Genomic DNA, 14,769 nt, shown 5'->3' on the forward strand with positions numbered 1-14,769 from the left:
GAAGCCGCACCAAAGCCACGCTCCAGTCCTCAGGACTGGAGTGCAGCTTTGATGCAGCTTGCAGACTCTTAGGACGCATATATCATTGAAACACCATATCTCCAAAGTGACCTGAAGCAGCTTTATTTTGGCCTGTCTATATAGGGCCATAGTCTTTAAGGAGATGAGCCAGAGTTGCATAGTAGTTTGAACAGGGGACCAGAATTCAAATCTTCACTCAGCCATGGAAATCCACTGTGTGAACATGGGCAAGCCACACATTCTTAGTCTTAGAAAACCCCCTAGAGTTGCCATAAATCAGAAAGAACTTAAAGGAACACAACCACAAAGTAGATGACAAAGACATTGAAATAATTCAAAATTTTCTATACCTTGGTTCATCCAAAAATCAGAATGGAGACTGCAGTTAAGAAATCAGAAGAAGACTAGGACATGGAAAGGCAGCTATGAAGAAAGTAGACAAGCTCCTGAGTACCGTTAGGATTCTCCATGCCGTTGTATTTCCAGTTTCTATGTATGGTTGTGAAAGCTGAACGGGGAAGACAGCTGATAGGAAGAAATTTCTCACTTGAAATGTGGTGCTGAAGAAGAGTTCTATGGATAATGTGGACTGATAAAAAACAAATCAAATAAATGGGTAGTAGAGCAACACAAGCCTGAATTCTTCCTAGAAGCCAAGATGAGTAAACCTAGGCAGTTGTACTTTGGCCATGGCCATATCATGAGAAGCAATTAGTCAATAGAAAAGATAATAATCCTTAATAAGGTAAAAGCCAATAGGAAAAGAGGAAGACTGCATTTCAGATAGATAGACTCAATTAAGGAAGCCACATCCCTGAATCTGCAAGACCTGAGCTGGGCTGTTGATTGTAAGATGACATGGTGGTCTTTCATTCTTAGGGTCCCCCATAAGTCAAAGTTGACTTGACAGGAGTGAAAAACAGCACACTTGAAAAGTAAACTATTCACAATATCTCTATTCCATTATCCAGTATAACTATTCCATTTTTATGGAATGTAACAGAAGTAGGTCATTAACATTTGCCAAGAGTCTGTCAGACTTCACAGCTTATATTATTTTTACCACTGTGGAATACAGCCAGGGAATTTTATCCTGGCACTTTCTAAAGCTTTTCTCTTTTGCTTGCTTGCTTGCTTGCTTATTTATTTATTTATTTTAACATCCTGCCTTTCTTCTAGCATAGGACTCAAGACAGCTTACAGCCAAATAGTATAATGTAATGGTTAAAAAAAATACCTATTTGTACAAACTTTTTTTTTAAATGAAGAACAATTATGTTAAAAACACAAATTTTAAAACAATTTAAAATGCTTTGAATACATCATTTTAAAAGATAAAAGTACAATGCACACCAATAATAATAATAATAATAATAATAATAATAATAATAATAATTTATATCCCTTCTCTTCCGTTTGGGGATCGAGGCGGGTAACAACAGAATTTATGCTTAAATCTGTGAATGCCAAAACCACTGTATAATGATGGCTGTTCTTCTTTAACTTCTTTTTAAAATTATGCCCCAAATAGAATTTGCATTTCCCCCCTCACCCACACACTAGGATTGACATTTTTATTCAGATGTGAACCGCAACCTCAAGCTTACTTTCTTAGTGGGCTGTAAATCCCATCAGTATATACATCAAATGGGTTAAATTTCTTTTGCCCCAACATGCATCACTTTACACATGATTACATCATATCCCATATGCCATGCTGGTGTCCATTCTCTCAGTTAGTGAGATACTTTAGAAATTCTTAACAATCTTTTTTCTGACCACATCCAATAATTTAGTACCATCAGCAAACCTGGCCACATCTTTACACATCCCTAACTCCATGGTATTTATGAGTACATTGAAAACATCTGTGGATGATTGAGTTCTGTTTCACTTCCCAGCTGATAGTAGAAAAGCAGATGAGTGGAAACTACTACCACATACAACAACGTGAGACTGATGAGCCCTGGAACTACAGACTAACAGGATGCTCCTTGCTGAGTCCTGCCCATTACCAGACTAATGCTATTGTAGAGTTGCTACATCCCTCTTTTTTAAAACACTAAGCTTCAGAGTTAGGTTAGATAGGCAAGGAACTGTGATCATGAGAGTGCAAAGTACAGCGGGCATTTCAAACACCTTTCCATGGCATATGGATGAATTTGGATGGGGGGCCTTGAGTTTAGAGATACGTGCCTCACAGTATGTGTCAGGACTGTTAAATTCCTAAATAGGCTAAAACTTTACCAAAAATAAAAGTGCTTAGCTTAATTTCTTTGAAAAGTAACAATCAATAGAAGGAAGCACTAAAATAAATCCCAGCTCTCATTCACTATGCTGATTTCCCCTCCGTCTTCAGCAGGGTATAATCAGTGCCTGCTGGCTCCTTCAGGGTAGAATACATGTTGCTCTTTTCAGTGGCTCAGTAGCAGTTTGAATGTGTGGGTGGTATTTTCTTAAGACTACCAAACTTCCACTTTACGTAGCACTTAGAAATTTCACTTTGAACTCAAGAATTCGCAGCATAAACTTTCTGTTTTACAGTGATATTCTTGTTTGCCAATATAATCATGGAATTTAATAATTTTAAGGGACTGTACCATGGGATCCATCCCTCTTAAGCAAGCTTGCCAGATTGCAGACAAAAGATATTTTGGAAATAATTGCTCAAGTGGAATCTGATAACTGAGAAAGAGAGTTGGTTTTGTACTTGGCCCTCATACTGATTGGCTCTTGCTTTTGTTCCCTACCAGGATGAGCAAATGATGCTATTGTTAGAATCAATGGATGGGAAAGTAATTAAGATTTAATGATAAAACCCCCAATGTAGTCTCTAGCAATTTAACAGGGAAATAAGCTAGTGTGGGTTATCCTAAAATGAATGTTCTTTTGTCTGTTATTTCTCTATGACATGGGTAGCCAGCCACCAATTTTCACTTTCTCTTCTTTGTCAATTACACTAATTATCTTGTGCATCCAGACAGCAGTGTTTAAACAACATTATCTTTGACCAACATGAATGTCCATAGATTTTTGCATTTCAACCAAAAACGTACTGTATGTTCCAACCATGTCTCATGAGTCGCTTTCAACATGATTTTAAATGTTTAATAATAATTTTTTGAAAAAAACAAATTCCAACTAGCATGCTAACTAATTGTTGATAATATTAAGCCAGTGTAGAGCCCTATGTTCTCTATTCTGATAATTTCCCATGCAGTACATTTCTAATCGGAGAAAGTGAAAAGGAGGAAAAATTTTTGCTATATGAGGAGTATCGGCTTAACCCAAGGCTGGACAGGAGAAAAATGCTATTTAATCTTCCATTTAATCTTCTGTTATGGTTTTTAAAATATCACCTACCATGGTTATTCTTTGCTGATGATGAAAGAGGAGTCTTTCTGAGGGGCTGCTCCTATGCTCTAAAATTCTTTTCCAAAGGAGGCAGAGCTTGCTTCTGTCTACAGGTCTTTGGCATTTAAGTTTGCCTGATGTTGTTTTCCTGTTGTTATTGTTGATGCGTTTTAAATTCTGTTTCATTTTCTGTTTTAATTGTATTCATTTTTATCTGATTTCTACAGCTTTTTGATTTCTTGACTACTACCTTTTGCTGGAAAACTACGATTCACTTTTAATAATTAAATGGAGACACATTTGTCATTTGTCAGCATGAAGTCAGAGACCCTGATCCTTATGCAGGGTTCCAATGAAGGGTTTCCATCTAGAAAAAAGATTGTCTTTTTTTTTTGCTCAATGTGGACCTCCATTATGGAGGCATACTTCATTCTATTCATGTAAATAAATAAATAAAAACTTGACCAAGATCCTGACCAGAAGATTATGTGTCTTGTGCAACTGTGTCTCCATGGCTATGTCTCCTAATGCTACTACTCACAAAATCAATATTGTAAGTTGTGCAGTCACCCCAATATGGTCACACCTGGGTTGTTGGAGAACAGGAGATCAGTGGTAATATGCCCAGCTATTTTCCTTTAGGTGGATGCACCACAAGGACATCATCTGCAAGGATGTCTCAAAGAAGCCCCTGCATGTTCCTGTTGTAGGATGTGCAGCTACAAAGAAATAAGCTTCACAGTTTACAAGGGGTACTGGCGGCGGGGGGGGGGGGAGCAGGCAGGGTTTGTCATTGTATAGGTGAAAGAGAATTATGATCTACACAATGGTTAAAAAAACAAAGGGAGTTGCAATGACACTACTAATGAGATGCCAGGCCCTGTTTGTCAACTTTGTCTGTATAAAAATCCAACGATGCCAGAAGGGTAGTTTAACTATTTTGGGAGCATTTCAGTCATGCCTGTTGAGAGAAAAGAGATCAAAACATTGAGTTGTCACATTTCCTCTAGTAGGAAAGGCGTGTCCTCCCCTTTAGCATCATTAATATAACTCACTCAAAAGATGGAAACAAGTGAAAATTGCATCTGTACTAAGGCAGTTGCAAGCTTGTGTGAAGGGGCTTATCTGATTGATTGGCTGTTCCCTTGAGGTTTATTTCCATACCCTGTCACAAACTATTTTTTGTCAGCTATCTGGAGAAATGTTTATTGGTAGCCTTTCGATATGGCAAATTCTGGTATAGTAATGACACATTACTAGAATAAATAAGTATCAGAGTAAGAAGGAACAATTAAGCATATTTGAACTAGTTATTGACTTAAGGGATGTGTGACTGATGTACAAACTTGATTAGTTTTTTTTTTAATAGCACCTCTAATAATGAAATGGCTTAGTGGTTAAGATGCCAATTCTGACAATTGGAAGATCAGAAAGTTGGCAGTTTGAGGCCCAAATGCTGCATGATGGAGTGAGCTCCTGTCACTAGTCCCAGCTTCTGCCAACCTAGCAGTTCAAAAGCAAGCAAATGCAAGTATATGAATAGGCTCCACTTCTCAATGGGAAGATAACAGCGTTTGGTGCAGTCATGATGGCCACATGGCCACCAGAGCAGTCCTCAGACAACACTGGCTCTTTGGCTTAGAAACGGAGATGAGCACCGCCCCCTACAGTCAGACACGACTAGACATTCATATCAAGGGACTACCTTTACCTTTACCTAATACTATAATCATAATAATAATCATAATAATAATAATTTGTTTTATTTATATACCGCTATTCCAAAGATCATAGCGGTGAACAGCAAGTAAGCTAATTAGCATGTAAGAATTACATGAGAATTACCAGTTCATTATTTTCAAAGCTATCTGAGGTCCAAAACACACTGCAGAAATAATCCAGTTTAAGACCACTTTAACTGTCTTGGCTCAGTGCTAGGGAATCCTGAGAACTGTAGTTTATTGTGGCACCAGAGCTCTCTGACAGAAGCTAAATGTCTCACAAAACTACAGTTCCTAGAATTCCCTAGCACTGAGCCAGGGCAGTTGAAGCGGTCCCAAATTGGATTATCTCTGCAGTCTGTTTTGGACCTCTGTTACTATTCATTATTTATACTGGTGTAGTAATAGAAATATGTAAATTACATTTTAAAATGCAGATGAATACTCATTTCTTCTACTAATTATATGCAGATATGCAATATAAAACAAAAATACTTAAAAGTGACTTAATTTAGAAAAAAATATGGTACATTCCTTACTATAAAAACAATATTGCAATTTTTGAAAAATATCCTTCATTTTAAAGATAAGGGGCAGAGCTAGTACCAAAGGAGGGCAACCATTAGAGGGTAGGGAGTCATACTGGGGTCCCAGGAGACTTTGGAAGGCTACCATCTTGCCTCCTTGGAAAAATAACCCTTCAAATATCATCTGGGGCCATGGGAACATTTTTACAATTTGGGGCCGTTATTAATGTTAGTATTAGTATCCTATCTTCCTCCCAAAATTGGGTCTCAGAGCAACTGACCATTTAAAAGTCTGCTGAAACATGTTGAACTGCATTTCTTTATTCTGGTGTAGGAATCTATCCCCATTCTTACCATGTTATTTCTGCCTCTCGTATCAATTTTTTTTTGTTAAAGAAGTAATGTTCAGCAAGACATTCTATTTCATAATTTGAGCTGTACCTATATTATTGCTCCAATATTTGTCTAGTCTCAACAGAGCTTAAAGCAAATAGGAGAAGCTGACTACAGCAGTTGGATCAAATGATAGAGCATGGCCGCATCCAGTGCAGCAGAGTTAATGTTCAGATGAGATATGGTGTTAGAATCTCAAACAGAGCTCTATGGTAAAAGTTGGCTAGAGCATTTTCACCCACACAGTGATAAGATATTGGATCAGAAATATTCAGGTGATCTTTTTGGATGTCCTGGTCCAACTGTAACCCCTGCAAAGTTGTCTGTGCCTTAAAGAATTATTGCCTGAATCTGTATTTATTGATTCTTACACTATGGGGGTGGTGGGGGCTCAGTGAAAATATTTTTTTGAAGAATTCAGCCTTGTCCTACAGGGATGTGGTGGCTTGGTGGCTAAGATGCCAGTTCTGACAATTGAAAGGTCGGAAGCCTTGCAGTTCTAGGCTCAAGTGCTGCATTACGGAGTGAACTCTCGTCACTAGTCCCAGCTTCTGCCAATCTAGCAGTTTGAATGCATGAAAATGCAAGTAGATGAATAAGTACCACTTTGGTGGGAAGATAATAACATTCGGTGCAGTCATGCTGGCCACATGACCACCAGTCTTCTTCAGACAACACTGGCTCTTTGGCTTAGTAATGGAGATGAGCACCACCCCCTACTGTTGGTTACAAATAGACATTCATGTCAAGGGAATACCTTTACCTTTTAGTCATGTCCTGCTTTCCAGGGTTCTCATTTAGGCAGGTCCAGCTCCCTCAGGACTAGCCTGGAAGAAGGAAGAGCCCCCCCCTCCAATCCATCTGCCTTGGTCCAGGCCTCAGAGGGAGAGAAGAACCACTGGACCTCATCCCCTTTTCCTCCACCATTCCCTTCTCCTTTTGTTTTGTGTCTTTTAGATTGTAAGCCTGAGGGCAGGGAACTGTCTGATTAAAAATTATAATTGTAAGCCGCCCTGAGAGCCATTAGGGCTGAAGGGCGGGATATAAATACCTAAATAAATAAATTAAATTAAATAAGCTTTTAAAAAAGTTATTATTGTAGTTTGGGTGATATCCATGAAAATAAACTTCTGCCAGTCAGCTTTATAATATTTTTATTTTTAGTTAGTTTGATGTCATTTGTTAAAATCAGTAGAACGCAGATTTTAACTTGGTCAGGTTTTGCAGTTTTTCACTAGCCACACAACTTGACAACACAGCAAAATTACCTGCTGAGTGGAGAAGCAAATTTCCTTATCCTCAGAGAACTATTTACCCAAAGGAATGGGATTAGGCCCAGGATAACAGCACCTTCTGGTCTGGAAGGTTTAAAACAGGAGATGCTGACATCACCAAAGGAATATGTTCCCTACCAGTGTCTTCCTTTGAGTGTGTGTGTCTGGGAAGGTGACAGTAGATAATATTATTCTTGTTGTCTTCTTAGTTTGTTCATCGATTCCAAAAACTGTACTAGACATTTGAAAATCATGGAGTGCAGTCCACCATTATCCTAGATTACAAATGAAGTGAACATGACAGGGATATCATAAGAGATGCAAAACAAGTCACTAGAAGAAGTAAGGCTAGCCAGGAACTGCAAATTAAGTAAAGTCATGGCAATTGTTCTCTCTTAAACATCCAATCACATATAACACCACTTCAAAAATAGACTTGTGTCTACAACAAACTGCATATATATTGTCAGGATCTGAGTCCCTCAGAGTTCCTGCCATGCTTGCTAGTCATTTATGATGTGCCTACATAGCATGATATAGTGGTCTGAATGTTGGACTATGACTCTGGAGTCCAGGGTTTGAATCCCTAGCTCAGTCATGCAAACCCACTAGGTGATCTTGGGCAAGTCACACTCTCACATTCTCAGATGATGGCAATGACAAACCTCCTCTGAAGACACTTGCTAAGAAAACCCTATGATAGGTTCACCTCAAGATTGCCATAAGTCAGAAATGACTTGAAGGCACACAACAGCAACAACAAACTTTGCTTTCTATTGCTGGATGAGGAAATATGTCATACCTTTGGTATTGCAAGGTGGAAGGAATGTTTCTCTTCCTTGGAGTTAGGTAATGAACAAATGTGAAGGGAGGAAGTATACTTTGGGAACTGTCAAGGCAGTTAGATGTTCCAATGGAACTGCTTTGACAGCTGCCAATGTATACACAGAGAGACAACTGGGCATTCCTGGGAAAAGTGATGTTTTCAGTTGGAAACTAATGGGGTTTGAGCACACAAAAAGGTTTGAATTGCTTTGTGCGTTAATATTCTGTGTAAACTGAAACTGTTTTAGTCCTAACAACAGCCTTGACAGACCGGCACTAAACCTTGGCCTCGGGGCAGAGTGGGGGTGTGGCATCTGCACGACACATGCCCCGATGCTGCCCTGATGCCAGCGTCACACCATGCACCTGACTGCATCACATGGCAGGCAGCATCACAGAGTTCCTTTGGCACTGTGTCCAGATGATGCATGCCAAAAGAAGCTCCAGAAAGTGCTGCTGTGGCAGCAAAGGCATCCTTTCTGCAGTGCAAAAAGGAGCTTTTTGCGCCGCGGAAAGGCCAAATCAGGGCCATGGCATGTAGCGTTCTGTTGAGCCCCTACATCACCATGCTGTGAATAATTTTAGTTTTCTGAATAAAGCTTTCTGTTTTCACACCGAGGCTTGGATTTCATAACTAAGGTCAGCCAGTACATGACATATATGCATCAGTTCACACAGAAAGACATTCAGAAACCCTTTTATTTTATTTTATTTGTACCACATTTCTCCTCAAACTGGGATGCAATATGGCTCACAATGAGATTTTTTTTAAAAAGACACATTCAAGTATTGATTAAGCTATAATACTAAAGCACAGTTAAAGAGGTTATCATATTAGAACAGCACAATTACAAGTGGTTTTAACAGCACACTAATAAAATTGACAGTGTTCTTTCATTAAAACCTTCTCCTACACAGCATTCAGGTCTTTGCCTTCCAGTGTAGAGATATTTGAAATAAAGCTAGTTTTATGATCTTGTCTTCTGGGAGATTTCTGGTTTGATCAGTTCAAAGACCCATTTGTTTGTCTTTTTGTCTGTCCATAGTATCCTCAGCACTCCTCTCCAACACCACTTCTCAAATGAGTTAATTCTTTTCCTATCTGTTTTCTTCATTGTCCAGCTGTCACATCTGTCACATCTGTACTATGGCTTGGATGATTCTAACTTTAGTGCTTAGTGGCATGTCTTTACTCTTTAGGATCTTCTCTAATTCTTTCAATGCTGCTCTTCCCATTCTGAGTCTTCTTATTTTTTGGCTGCAGTCTCCTTTCTGGTTGATGTTTAATCCTAGGTACAAGAACTCTTTAACTATTTCAATTTGCATTTTCTATAAAGATCAACAAACTATAATTTTCCATCTGTCGTGAAAGCATTGAGTGTCATCCAGAATGACAGCCTTTCAGCTGTAAACATATTAAAAATGTTACTGCCTAAACTAAGAAATGAAACAAGTAGTTTTCTAGGGCTAACATAGCATATAATGAGATCTCAAGAAGTATGAGTGATGTTTATAATGGTGGAAAAGGAGCAGATGTCAATCTTTTGAGTGAAATTTGGCCATAGCTTTTTTTGAACAATTATACTCTTTAAATTATTAACTGAGATCAAGGTAAATGAGTGTGAGAGAGAAATGTGGAAAACCTTTCTTGATTTTGCCCTTGATTTTGGCTATCCAACTACAAATGTCCTTCAGGTGCAATGGCTCCTGCCTGAGTTGTGTGAAAATGATGAAGCCTATTCTTATTCCTGGCCACATGGTTAAGTGAAAATCAGGTGCTATCATGTCTACCTGTGCTTGGTGGCCTGTACCCAGACCAGACCAGACCATACCATACCATACCATACCATACCATACCATACCATACCATACCATACCATACCACATAGAAGCTTACTACAGGAGAAAGCCTAGCTCTGAGAGGCTCACTCTGTTTCCATTCTGCATGTTAGATTAGATTCAGGGCTGTCATAAAGCCAATTAGCCTTGTTGCCTCGCCTGCCACATGAAGGAATCAATTCAGCCTGAGTCCTTTTGTTGTCCCAATAGTCCAGTTATGAAAAATACACAATGCTATTAGCATTACCTCCAAGTAGAGGTTGCTTCCTGATTATCAATCTCTCTCTCTCTCTCTCTGTATGTGTGTGTATCATATCATATATATATATATCTTCACATCTGATGATGTCATGAATCGCTTTTTATCAAACCCTATTTATGACAGCAGAATTCCTTATTTCACAAACTATCACATATGGCTGAGCAAGACCACTACCATTATAACTCCTAAGTATATCTCTGAAATGTTGCCCATGTCCCTCTTAGTCAGTAGCACCTGCCTGAGGGGCAATACATATAGCCCCTGAAGGGTGGCTCCATGCAGATCGGGCCGTGGCAATCTCATACTGCAGCCTCGATCTGGCCTTTCCAAGGCTCGAAAATGAGCCATAAAAAGTGGCTCTTTTTGTGCCCTCAAAAGGATGCCATAGCTGCATTGCTGCAACTTGATGATGCTCCTTCGGCGCTGCATTGTATGGATGCAGCGCTGGAGGAGTCCATGATGCCATGTGATGTGTGAAGTGGTGCATGGCATCAAAGTGCCCTGGTGGGCATAGTCAGGTGTGTGTCACGTGGATGTAACACCCCAACTCCACTCCCAGGCCAGCCTTTCAGGCCAGTCTGTACAGGGCTTCAGTCTTTTAATGAGATCATTCTTCCTAAGGTGAACTACTGGCTGAGAAGCCACATTCTTTCTGAATCACTGTAACAGATGAAGCATAGGGGCAATATAGTGATGTCATTCTTAGCCAACCACGTGATGTTGATGAAGCAACTGACAAGCAGGTTGGCAGATGCCAATACTACTAGGAATTGATTATGGATATTAGACAGATTAGTTAACCTCTGCAGTCTGCTTTGCTTGGGGTATTTTCTACCTGCGATGTATGGTATCATCTGTCCTGCTTTTAACTGAGAAACCTGAGAACTTTTATTGTTAATTGTTGTATTAATTATTTTCATGATTGCTAGCACAGTATTACTGACCATACTTTCAGTGTTCAAAGTGTACTTTTGAAATTTTCTGTTACTTAAAATTAAATTGGAATTACTGTATGTACTCATGTATAAGTCTAGAAATTTTAGTCAAAAAAATCGACTGCAAAAAACAGAGTCGACTTATCCATGGATCAATATAAGTGCTGTACTTTAACTCTTATTTTTAAAAAAAGGAACCATCTCCTGGTGAAAGGCAAGACTGTCCTGGAAGCACTGATCCACCTCTACTCTCTCATCCATACAGTCTTTAGTGTTAACAAAAACAATTGTGCCTGCTAGAGTTTTCTACGTTCTTTGGCACCATTTTACCTTTGCTTTATCCTTTACATCCTTTGTTACATGCCCTTGAGTTTTACTCTTGACTTATGTATGGGTCATATAAAAATCAATAATTTTGGCCCCAAAACCTGCCCTCGACTTATACATGAGTTCAACTTATAGTCGAGTATATATGGTAGTTTCAGCTTTTCAGTGCAAGGCTATGCAATAATGTATATATCTTTATTATTCTTGTAATTTTGGAGAACTCTGATATTTCAGATTAGTTTGTACAGACTGGAGACTGAATAATCTTTTACTGACTAAAATTAGATTGCAATGAAAGCCAACATTTGAGTTGGCTTTCAATAGATAAAACTGAATATACAATTCTTGGTAGCAGGAGGGTAAGATGGAATGGACAGCTTCAGGAGATTAGGAAGATCCTAGACTCCTCTAAATTTGTGAAATTAAGGGAAAACATCCTACAGGAAAGAAATAATGTAATTGGAGCATATCAAACCTTAATGACAAAACTTGCAAAACTGTTCGCTCATATAAATTTTACCAGACACATACCTGAGGGGTGGAAGTGTTGTTGCCCCTATATATAAAAAAGGGGACAAGAAAGACCCTGCCAGTTATAGGCTCATTAGCCTTTTGGACATTTCCTCCAAATTTTATTTCAGGTTTCTTCTTGTAAAGTTAGAAGAAAGTCAACAACTGATGTATGTTTCTTGTTGAACTTCCTGACGCGTAAATATGTCCATAATCTGAAACAAAAGTTGTATGTTGCCTTTATTGATTTAAAGTCAGCATTCAACTCTATTTCTTGACTTGTACTGTGGCAAAAACTGAAAATGACAAACATTGATTGTTGTTTATTACTCCTTATTAAATCATTGTATACTGATACATCACTGTAAGTTAAGATTGATTTGGCAGGTCATCTTACCTCAAAGATTAGTGCCTTTGTAGGAGTCAAACAAGATTGTATATTAGCCCCATTCTTGTTTAATTTCTACATCAATGATATGGTAAAGGAATTAGATGGTTTACATTATGCCCCTGTCACAATTCTCAGTGTAAAACTTACTTTGTTGATGTATGCAGATGGTATAGTATAGATTTCTAGAACTGAAGTGGGTTTAAGGCGACTGCTTACAAAACTCTCATCATATTGCAAGAAATGAAGTGACAATAAACTATGACAAAACCCAGGTCATGGTATTTAGAAAGCGCCCTGAAAAACATATCTGGCATTTGGATGGAAATATTTTAAAACAGGTGAAAATATTTAAATACTTGGGTTTGGTTTATTCAGGAACAACCTCTTGGAAAGAACAAATGTTGAATATTAAAGTACAATCTTATAGATTGGCAAAAGCAATTTTGAAGTTTGCAGCAACTAAAGGAGGTTATTTGGTAAACCCTGTTCTGACTGTATATAAAGCCAAAACAATGGCACAGTCCCTTTATGGGCTGAGATCTGGGGCTCCTCAAGTACCTCAAATATTTCAAGTCTGGAACCAACCCAGAATTATTTTTGAGTTCATTGTTAGGTCTTCCTAAAGATGCTTTATCTGCCATGGTCAGACTAGAAGCTAGTATATTCTGTATAGAGAGCCGAATAGAAAAAAGAATAATATGTTATTGGCTCAAAGTACAAGGGATGGATAATACCAAACTTCTCAAAAAATGTTTGATAGAACTGCCTAACAGGGTGCATCATGCTGCCCAACTGAACGTCAAATATGGGCTCCTAGATAACCTTAAAGAACTTCAACCATATGCACAGAAAAAGATCATAAAGAACACAATAAGGGAAGTAATCACAGAAAGGGACTTATACACTGTACCGTAAATGCCCCTCTATATTATAAACTTAAGGAGGTTTGTGAATATACAGATTACTTTAATAATTTAACATTTGTTCAGTTGCAGAAAGCCTTTACAGAATTACGATTGAATATGATAGACACAGCATATAGAGATGGGAGGCATAAAGGCATTCCAATAAAGGATCGTACTTGTATATATGGATGACCAGAAATAGAGGACCTTGTTTACTATATATTTTTTGGCATTGTATAGAGAACCAAGGGAATGTTTTGTGACACCCCTAACCAGACTTAGCCCTTGTCAGAGTCCACTATAAGTATTTTTTCAACTCCTTGTAGACCATGACAAATATGTGACCTGGAGAGTAGCCTTATATGCCCTAGCAGCCAAAAAATTAGGAAGAAATATATAACAGAGTTAGCCATAAACTGTAAAGGTGATGATGATATCTGATAAATTTATACAGTTATTTTAACTTTTAAATCTATTTTTTTGTATTTTGATACAAATACAACATGTTTGAATTGTGTATGTTTATTGTATGTACTGTTGTTTTACGCAAAGGCCTTTGGCCATAAGTGGTAATAAAACTTTGACTATTTGAGTTTAGGTAGTATTAATCATAAGGCAGAAATTAAAACAAAAATTATTGAAAATGTATTATATTTACTTTCTGTGGACAAATGTGTAAACATCCTCCATGTATTATTGGAGGTGGGGGGATTGGAAATTACGTATTGCCATTTCAGCAACTATGAAATAAAAGTTATATCATAATTGTAACTACCTGAGAGATTGCTTAGTTGCTTTTTATAATTTTTGAGATGTAGCCTCCTTATATAAGAGAGGATGAATATTGCATACTTCAGGTGTTCCATTGTGGGTACTGAAATAACAAGTTGATGGAAGGACGGTGTGTATCATGAGCTACTGACATGTATTGTAAAGGTAACAAGACAATTATTTAGTTATGCTTGAAAAACAGAATGATAATAGTTATTTTCTTTTACCAATAATAACACATAACTACTTGAAAGCTGGGAGCTCTTGCTATAACTAATTACTTTTTAAAAGAAATTTTCCAGTCTTTGGGGAAATAGCCATTACAATCTGCCATTAATATTGAAAATGACCAATTTGTGTTTAGGTTTAAGAATGATAGGAAACTGATGCTAAAATATCTGAACACTGGTTTATCCCCCTTCCTGCCACTCATTTCTGCATGGTCAAAATTTATATTGAAAATGCTGGCTTATGGGTGTAGTTACCTTAGCAGATGCAATTTTATAAAACTCTTTACATGTTGATATGTTAACATATCATTATTGTTCTTTTAATTATTATTTTAATATACTATATGGGTAAATATACAAGCTTTATTATGAAAATTGTTTTTTATTGTATTGTAATACTTTTTTGCTGTTTGCTATAATTTTGTGCTAAAGGAATAAGAGATTTTGTTGTTGATTATATATTAACATTACAATTTATGACAAT

The 14,769-nt window shown here is 37.7% G+C and overlaps 1 protein-coding gene across 7 annotated transcripts in view; it reads left to right on the forward strand.

The window, feature by feature from the left end:
* Window positions 1-14,769, forward strand: part of ANKS1B (ankyrin repeat and sterile alpha motif domain containing 1B) — a 448,976-nt gene that overhangs the window by 110,134 nt on the left and 324,073 nt on the right. The gene's annotated exons all lie outside the window — the stretch shown is intronic.

Source organism: Sceloporus undulatus, chromosome 5, assembly GCF_019175285.1.
Source record: "Sceloporus undulatus isolate JIND9_A2432 ecotype Alabama chromosome 5, SceUnd_v1.1, whole genome shotgun sequence".
Classification (NCBI taxonomy): domain Eukaryota; kingdom Metazoa; phylum Chordata; class Lepidosauria; order Squamata; family Phrynosomatidae; genus Sceloporus; species Sceloporus undulatus.